The sequence below is a fragment of the Mobula hypostoma genome, chromosome 2 (genome assembly GCF_963921235.1).
Source record: "Mobula hypostoma chromosome 2, sMobHyp1.1, whole genome shotgun sequence".
Lineage (NCBI taxonomy): Eukaryota > Metazoa > Chordata > Chondrichthyes > Myliobatiformes > Myliobatidae > Mobula > Mobula hypostoma.
The window spans coordinates 210118360-210126502 of record NC_086098.1 but is presented as its reverse complement, the minus strand read 5'-3'; the positions used below and the strand labels follow the sequence as shown (position 1 = coordinate 210126502).

Below are 8143 nucleotides of genomic sequence, written 5' to 3'. Positions count from 1 at the left end.
ACAATTATATAATTGTCACATCACATTCACTATATCTCTTTGTTCAAATACATTAAGTTAAAAAAATTGGTTCTTGTTGAAAGTTGTGGTTGCCAGCTCATGATCTATATGATCAGAGATGTTGACCACTTGTTTAACCATGTTATGCAACTCAGAGTTAGTGAAACCTTACATTGTCTGATTTCTCACTGCACCAGTGTCAAGCTGCACGAATGTTGGGCTTTCATGTTGAATTGAATGGTTAGGTGCTTTAAGCTTCATCTTTTCACATCAAAGTTCAAAAATAAATTTATTATCAAAGTACATATGTCACCATATACAACCCTGAGATTAATTTTCTTGCAGACACACTCAATAAATCCATAATAGAATGACAACCCTAATGAAACAAACATGAAGAAACCTAATTCTGCAACCCTTCTGCCATCTTTGTGAGTAAGTTATTCACTAACATATAGCATGTCACGTGGCTCAAGTAAACTTAGCAGTGGGAAGCATCAGCATCATATTCTTGGTTTGTCACTTGCAACCTCCTGGTGTAACAAAATGGATGACTTCCCACCACCATCTCGGAAAGTAGTGCTGGAGCAGGCGGGAGGCGCAGTGATAACCCAAGTGCTGAATCAGGTTGTGTGCACATATGTGTGCTCCGGTCTGTGACTGCACGCTTAGCAGATGGAGGCGCCAGATGCCCTAGTTCGCACCTGCGCAGTGGCCTGCCCCGCCAGCAACTGGAGGGCGGGTGAGATGTAGCGCCCCTACTGGCTGGTCAATGAGCCTCGTTTTCACGCGCCTGGCAAGAATTCTCGCGAGAATACATTCAGGGTGCTTATGCAACATGAACTATTCCTATTGTTACATCAATGTCCCCCCTGTTAACCACTTCTGGAAAAAGTGGGATTGCTAATGGTGGGTAATAGCCTCGAAGTTTGGAGGAATTGCCCTGAAAGTAATACTCAACTCTGCTCTCTATTGGACAATAGTCCCCTATGCAAATGAGGCATACACGTCACTTCCGTTCTTTCTCGGTCGCCATTTTGGCCAGGGAAGGCTCTGTGAATTATTGTCGAAGAGAGAGTGAATTTTCGCCCCCCTCTTCCCCCTCGCCGGCTGCGCCTCAGAAAGTTGTTGGTCTGGAAGAATAGTTCGCTCGATCGGCTTGAGGTTTTCTCTCTCTTTTTAAAATTCCTGCAGCCGCTAGGTCCGGCAGCGTTCAGTTGTCTTTTCTCTCTCCTCCCCCCTCCCCACCTCTCTCTTTCTCTCTCTGCCTCTCAGTAAAGAGCTCCCTCTTCCAGTAGGCGCTGGAAGCACCGCCGCCCGGGCTCGATGTAAGGAGGGTGAAGCGGCGGCAGCAGGAGGAGGGAGGCCCTTTGTTTGCGGCTCGCGCTTCTTCTCACTGCTGCCGGTCCGGCCGGCCGGCTCGCTGGCGCTTAACTGAACAATTAAAACTAAATCTCAAACAAAACCACAAAGGTGAGATCGTTTATCTTTTCTACTAGCAAGTTTGATATAAAACCGAGATTTTTGTGAACACAAAATAGTCCAAGAGGAGAAATGGGGGAAAACCCAAACCGATTTTTAAATGTTTTTTTTCAAAAAAGCTGGAACGATGTGTGCGATGCATACAAGTAGTTCTCCTTTATCTTTAGCACTTTGAGGACAAAGATGAATCGACCTGAGGTAGAGATCTAGCTGCAGCGATTGCTTTATCCTATTTTGTATGCTGCCTTTTCGCACGATTAAAAAATGCATTAATGCCCGGATTTAATTTTCCAAATGCACAATTTGTTAGCAAACATCATTTGTACTGATCAATCATTTATAATTGTCAATCATTTGTGTTTACTGTTGTTCTAAGTTAGGTGGGGATTCGGAGATTAGTATAATTTACTATGTATCGATTTGATGTATATATGATAGGTCAAGTCACCCAATCGATGTTAGTCTTACCATTCTTAATCGTGGATTGCAATATTACCTAAAAGCTGGAGTGATAAGGTATTTTAGTCTTTTCTTAAAGGTGGCTCCTGTGTTTCGAGTTTTTTTTCTACGGATAAATTAGTTCAGTTAATTTTGAGCTCCCTCAAAATCAGCGTTATTCCAGGCGTTCAAAATATAAAATAGTAATTGTTACCTCTTACTCTCTGAGCATCAGTCGTGAATCTGATCGAACATTTGTTTACACGTTTGCTCAATACCTTTTCTAGTGCTCTATGGTCTTTAGACAGCATGTTCAACCAATCCAGACAGAAAGGAACGCCCTAGACAGAAGACGGGGTGGATGGAAACTGTGATTTAATTTATTTGTTAATTTACATATAAGTATTCACGTGAGTTCACCTCGGTGACAGTTCTGCATATTTTATGATGCTGATAATATTAGGGATGGGATAAATTGCAGATGATAATGTTAAAATGTGCACCTCTGGACTGGTTGCCGGCTGTGACGTTGCTGTAAAATGGCGCGAGTACTGATCCACTGCAGACCTGAATAGATTTAGGGATCCTCAGTTCTGTAATTGCTTAAGTAGGAAATGTTTAGCACGTGTTCTTTGGAGAAATCGTATCGTGATCCAACCCGTTATCAGGTTTAGTATGATGCAGAATTCAGGATCGGTGTTAAGGGAAAGACATTTAGAACTCTTGTGCATCAAATAAAATAGTTCATTTTTTTTACTGGTTCTTGGAGTTGTTTTCAAATCCATTTCAATTATACTGTATTTTTATGTAATCTGATGGTATAACAATAATTTCCATTGCGAGCACAGCTGCCTCCACCCTTATTGTTATGCAGCCATGCAGAAAAGAAAATCAATACTCGGTGCAGCAGGAGGCGCTCTTCTGAAGCTGGTTTTGAGGCTCCAGATGCAGGATAAGGAGTTATTAGTGAAAAAAAATGATTGTGAGGAAAGGGTTGACGCTCCCAATACAGCGCCACCTGTAGCTTAAATGGCGAAAATAGTGACTGAATACTTAGGGTTACAAATAAAGCACACTCTTGACATGTGGATTGCAGCAATACGGTTAATTCAATAAAACCTCACCAGAAATGTTTTCACTGTTCCAGTTTCGGGGACTCATAGTGATTTACTTATGGCCAAGCACCATATTGAATGTATCCATAAAATTGACACCTTGTTTTTAACTGGATCCATTTGATGACAATCAGTGCGAGGCAAATATGCATTGGTGGAAAATGATATAAGTAATTCATTTTGAATTTACAGAGTAACAACTTGCTTGAACTCAGTCAAGCTGTTTGGTTGCTCCCATTGTCTAGTTAAGGATCATTTGAGTTGGATGTTTCAAAAGATGCCTTGTCCTTTTAAATGTAGTGATTTGAGATATTGGTAGTAATCAAATATTCTGTCCCTGTATATAGCCACAGTTAACCTTCGAATGTATAGGAGCAAAAAAAAATTACTTTGATAATCCTGTGTGTTACACAAATACGACTGATCTTCTCATCTATTTGTCAGAGGATCAACTGTAGGCTTGGTTATTTCAATTTTGAATCATTTGTCAACTTTTTGTCATAAACTAATTTTGTTGACTGTAAAGGTGTTGCATTGTTTTAAAAAAAATACAGAATATAGCATAAAGTAGATGTGATCTAATAAATTGTGCAGAACAAGATGTCTTAAACTGTATTCGATATGGTTATAGGGAGAAGTTGACATATTACAATTGTCCATCAATATTTAGAAACAGGAATGCCTCCACCCCTCAACCAATGAAATAATAGGAAATGTTCCATTAATGCCTGACTCAGAAGAGCTGACCATGGCCATACATTGGCCATCAAAATTATATGCTACTTGTCTATGTGTATATTTCAGTTGTGCATTTGCCCAACCAAAAACCATTGAGCTACTAGCAGCCCCAGGGAATTGTGAGGATCGTGGTTATTTTGTTGCTATGTTGCAATTTGTGATGGTAGAACACATTTTCCAAAAATACAATTAATCCAGTCTAAGCACGAGAGATTCTGCAGTTGCTGGAAATCCCTTGCAGTACACACAGAATACTGGAGAAACTCAGCAGGTCAGGCAGCATCTGTTTAAATGAATAAACTGTCAAACTTTTGGGCCGAGACCCTTCAGGATTGGGAAGGAAGGGGGAAAATGGCAGAATAAGAAGGTGGGGGAGGAGGATGAAGTAACAAGCTGGGAGGTGATGGGTGGAAAAGGTAACGAGCTAGAGAAGAAGGAATCTGAAAGAGGAGAGTGAATCATGAGAGGAAGGGTAGATAGAGGAGCCCTGGGGATGTGATAGGCAGTTGAGCAGAAATGGTATGAGACCAGAGTGGGGAATCGAAGAACTGGAAAAGGAGAGGGATAGAATTATCTGAAGTTGGAGAAATCAATGTTCGTGCCATGAGATTGGAGGCTACCTAGATGGAATAGGAGGTGTTACTCCTCTAGCCTGAAAGTGGCCTCGTGGCAGAAGAAGAGGTCATAGACCAACAAATCGGAACTCATAGGGATTAAAGTGGTTGGCCATCAGGAAATGCTGCTTTTTGTGGATGGAGCAGAGGTCGTATTGCTTATAATTTACTACTAAAAATTTTTCTGGATTCTTCTCCCATATTATTTCCTTTATCTTTATTTGTATTCCACAACATTATTTTATCTTGATTTGTGAAACTGCAGGAATTTATAGTGGTTCTGAGCTTTTTAATGACAACTGACTGAAGTGATAGAATGAAAGAAGTTTGTGCTTAATAATTAGCATTAATTGGAGGTTGCCAAAGAAGTGACGTGATTGACTTTTGAGATTTTCATTCATTAGATGTGGATATGGCAATGAGATTTCATCCTGACTAAAATTGTTAGTATTCCAAGGGTTGCGCAAATGAATGTAATGGACTTTTTATGATCCCAGCTCTTTTAAATTCCAAAATTAAACACATTTATCATGTGAGTACTAAATTTCTAACCATTATCTTTGGCTCAGATAAAGACTTAGATTAAGTTTCCCTTGTGTACAATGTTCTCTTGGACTATAGTGGCAATCCTTGTGGAAATGATATCCCTTAAAATGAAATTGTGTTTTTTTTCTCTTACAAGAGGGAAAGGTTGAGGTAATACTTCAAGTATCAGTGAATTCAAGGTGTAGAGTTGGCTTGTGAAGATGTAATACATGAGTTTTTACAGATCTGATTAGATGAATCAATGTCAATATGTCATACTTTTCAGAGGTTCATTTAAAAAAAAGTCTTGATTGATCCATTGAATTATTCCAGTGCAGCTTAGCTCATTACATTGGCAGCAGTATTCATGTGAGTCCGGGCTGTTAATATCTTTGAAATACGGAAGACTACATTTGTGAAAATAAACAAAATAACGATGAAGTCATTTATTGGTTTCCATTTTGCATATTGCATGGGTTGTAGACTTCACCATAACATTTGGTTGAATTTAAAGTCCTCAAAAGAAATGAAAGCTTATTTGGCATATTCTCAGTACAGATAGTGATTGTCACTAAATTATTGAACTTGAGGTCAGTACTTTATCTTCCTATGCTAAAACTTAGTATTTTTCATTGATTTGAAAGTGAGTAGCCAAAGATTTAAATTGGATATTTGTGGGAAAGCTTTGCCTACACTTAGAAAGTTACTAAGAAACATCCTGAGAAGGTGCTATGTACACTATTCCCAGAAATGTTGAAGACTTTATTAATTTGAGCATAATCTTCATGACAAATCACTACAAAGCATAAATCAAGAATGTAAGTGAAATGTAATAATCTAAGTCAGCCATTGCAAAGCGTCCAGTGGCATCTTTGCTATATGCTACATGTATTTTAAAGCTGTCCTAACTGCTTTAGAAAGGAGTGGGAAGATTTTTGGTTAATTTCTTCATTCATTGCATTTAGTAGTTTTGCATGTGCATATATGGGAAAGATTGAGATTGTGTTTAGCTCATGTTTCTGCTCTTGATCTGCTAAATCCTAAAGGAAGATTGCAGTATACGGAGCTTGATGAAGTTAAAAACAGCCTTTGCTCTAATGCCCCTTGGTTTATTTCCTGATAGGCTGATCATCTGTCATGATGCCAAAGGATTACTTCAAATGAGTCCCTATCACTTCTTTAATCGGTCCTTTTGAGGTAGTGATGCGACCGTTAGAAGAGACTTCATCTCGTGTGTGAGGCATTGAAGGAGAAACGGTGTTAGAAACTGGCAATGATAAGGGGTGTGGCATGCAGATATCTGATAAAATAGCTGAAAATATGCATTGTAAATTGGGCACCATGGTAGCATAGGGGTTAGCACAACACTATTACAGCTCGGGTTGTTCTTGGACTTCTGAGTTCAATTCTGGTGCTATCTATAAGGAGTCTGTACATTCTCCCTACGGAATGCATGCGTTTTCTCCGAGTGTTCTGGTTTCCTTCCACATTTCAAAGATGTGCCAGGTAAGTTAAGTTGGTCATTGTAAATTAATCCTGTGATTAGATATGGGTTAATTAGGGTTGTTGGGGTTTGATGGGGCAGTGTAGCTCGAAGGCCTACTCCACACTCTATTGATGATAAATTAAAAATATTTTAATATTACCTAATTTAAAGAAAACCTAAATTACCTGAAGGAGGAGGACACAGCTGTAGTGTGAAATGTACAGGTGATTCAAAACCTTGGCCTTGTTGCCTTTTATTTTATATGCCTCGAGTTAAAATACATTGTTTTGAGGTACAGTTCTTATGCTTTTGTAAATTGAATATGCCACATAAGTTGCAAATTGGCGTACCTGGTGCTGTGGAGCAGGAATCATTTTGTGCTCATGTTGCCAGTGCGATGTTAAGAATTTATACTTGAGAGCTCACGTTATGACTGCCTTCATAGAACAGTCTCAGAAAACTTATAATACTGTGAGAAGAATGTTTTGATTCATTGTTGCTGTCCTGTGTAATTCCACCTTTTGGATCTAGGCTCTTTCCTTCGTCTCTTATCCTTCATAATGATGTACATCTCAAATACATATCCCTTGGCCTTATGTTTACAAAAGCAAGATCCCGAGTTATTTGACCTTCCCTCATTTTCCAGTTCTGGCTAAGTATTTGTAAAGTTTCTTTTACACTCTTGTGTGCAGTCATCTCTTTCTTGTAATGTAATAAAAACTATATGGTACCCAAAGCTGTAGTTCAGCAAGAGTTATATACAGTTCTAGCATCTATATTTAAAGCTTCAGCTATTAAAGAAAATGAAGCATTTTTGATCAGTTCATTAACCAACCTGTCCTGTTACCTCTATAAATCTGCAGATCTTAGCTCCAGGATTCTAACACACCATTTTGTCCCATGTTCCACCACACCATTTTGTTTCCTGTTTGTCTTTTGTCTGCCTTTCAAAGTGCACTATCTTGCATTTCTCCAGATTACATTCCATATGCCACTTTTCTGCTCAATTGATTAGACTACCGCTATCTTGGAGTCTAAAATGATCCTCCTCACTTTAATATCTATCCATACTGCCTATATTTTATTTGTAAATTATTGTACGTTACGTAAAGAACAATACCTTTTTTGTCACAAAACGTCAACTACTTTTAAATTTTCAAGTGTACTCTATAGTTTTAGACTTGGCAAATTTAAAGTTTAATCTATAGATTTAATTATAAGCCCCTAATTTTTAGTTATAAATTATCATCAAATCAATTATTTCTCTAAAACTCCCAACTTGTGGAAACTGTTCGATATGCATGAGCTCCCATAATGTTACTAAATTCAAAAGTCTGGTGTACAGACTTACATTTGTGATTATGATGAGCAGAACTAGCTTCCTTTCTCAACTTCTAGTAATTTTTTTCAGACCTTGGGGCTTTTGGTGCCATTTATTACAATACTTGGAGATCTGAAGGTAGATAGGTCACCTGGGTAATATAGACTACACCCCAAGTTTCTGAAAGAGGTAGCTGAAGAGAGTGTGGAGACATTAGTGACCTTTCCAAAAAAAAGGATTCTGGAATGGGTCTGGAAGATTGCACTCCACTCTAAAAAAGGAGGGAGACAAAGAAAAAAAGGAAATTACAGGCCAGTTAGCCTGTCTTCAGTGGTTAGTAAGACAGTAGAGTCCATTATTAAGGATGAAGTTTTGCGGTACTTGGAGGCGCATGATAGAATAGGCCAAAGTCGGCATGGTTTCC

At 38.7% G+C, this 8143-nt stretch overlaps 1 protein-coding gene across 1 annotated transcript in view; it reads left to right on the top strand.

Moving 5' to 3' along the window:
* Window positions 1-1012: 1012 nt before the first annotated feature.
* Window positions 1013-8143, top strand: part of adnpb (activity-dependent neuroprotector homeobox b) — a 37960-nt gene continuing 30829 nt past the window's right edge. The window contains exon 1 of the mRNA XM_063041465.1: window positions 1013-1473. The gene's annotated coding sequence lies outside the window, so the exon portion shown is untranslated. The remainder of the gene's footprint in view (window positions 1474-8143) is intronic.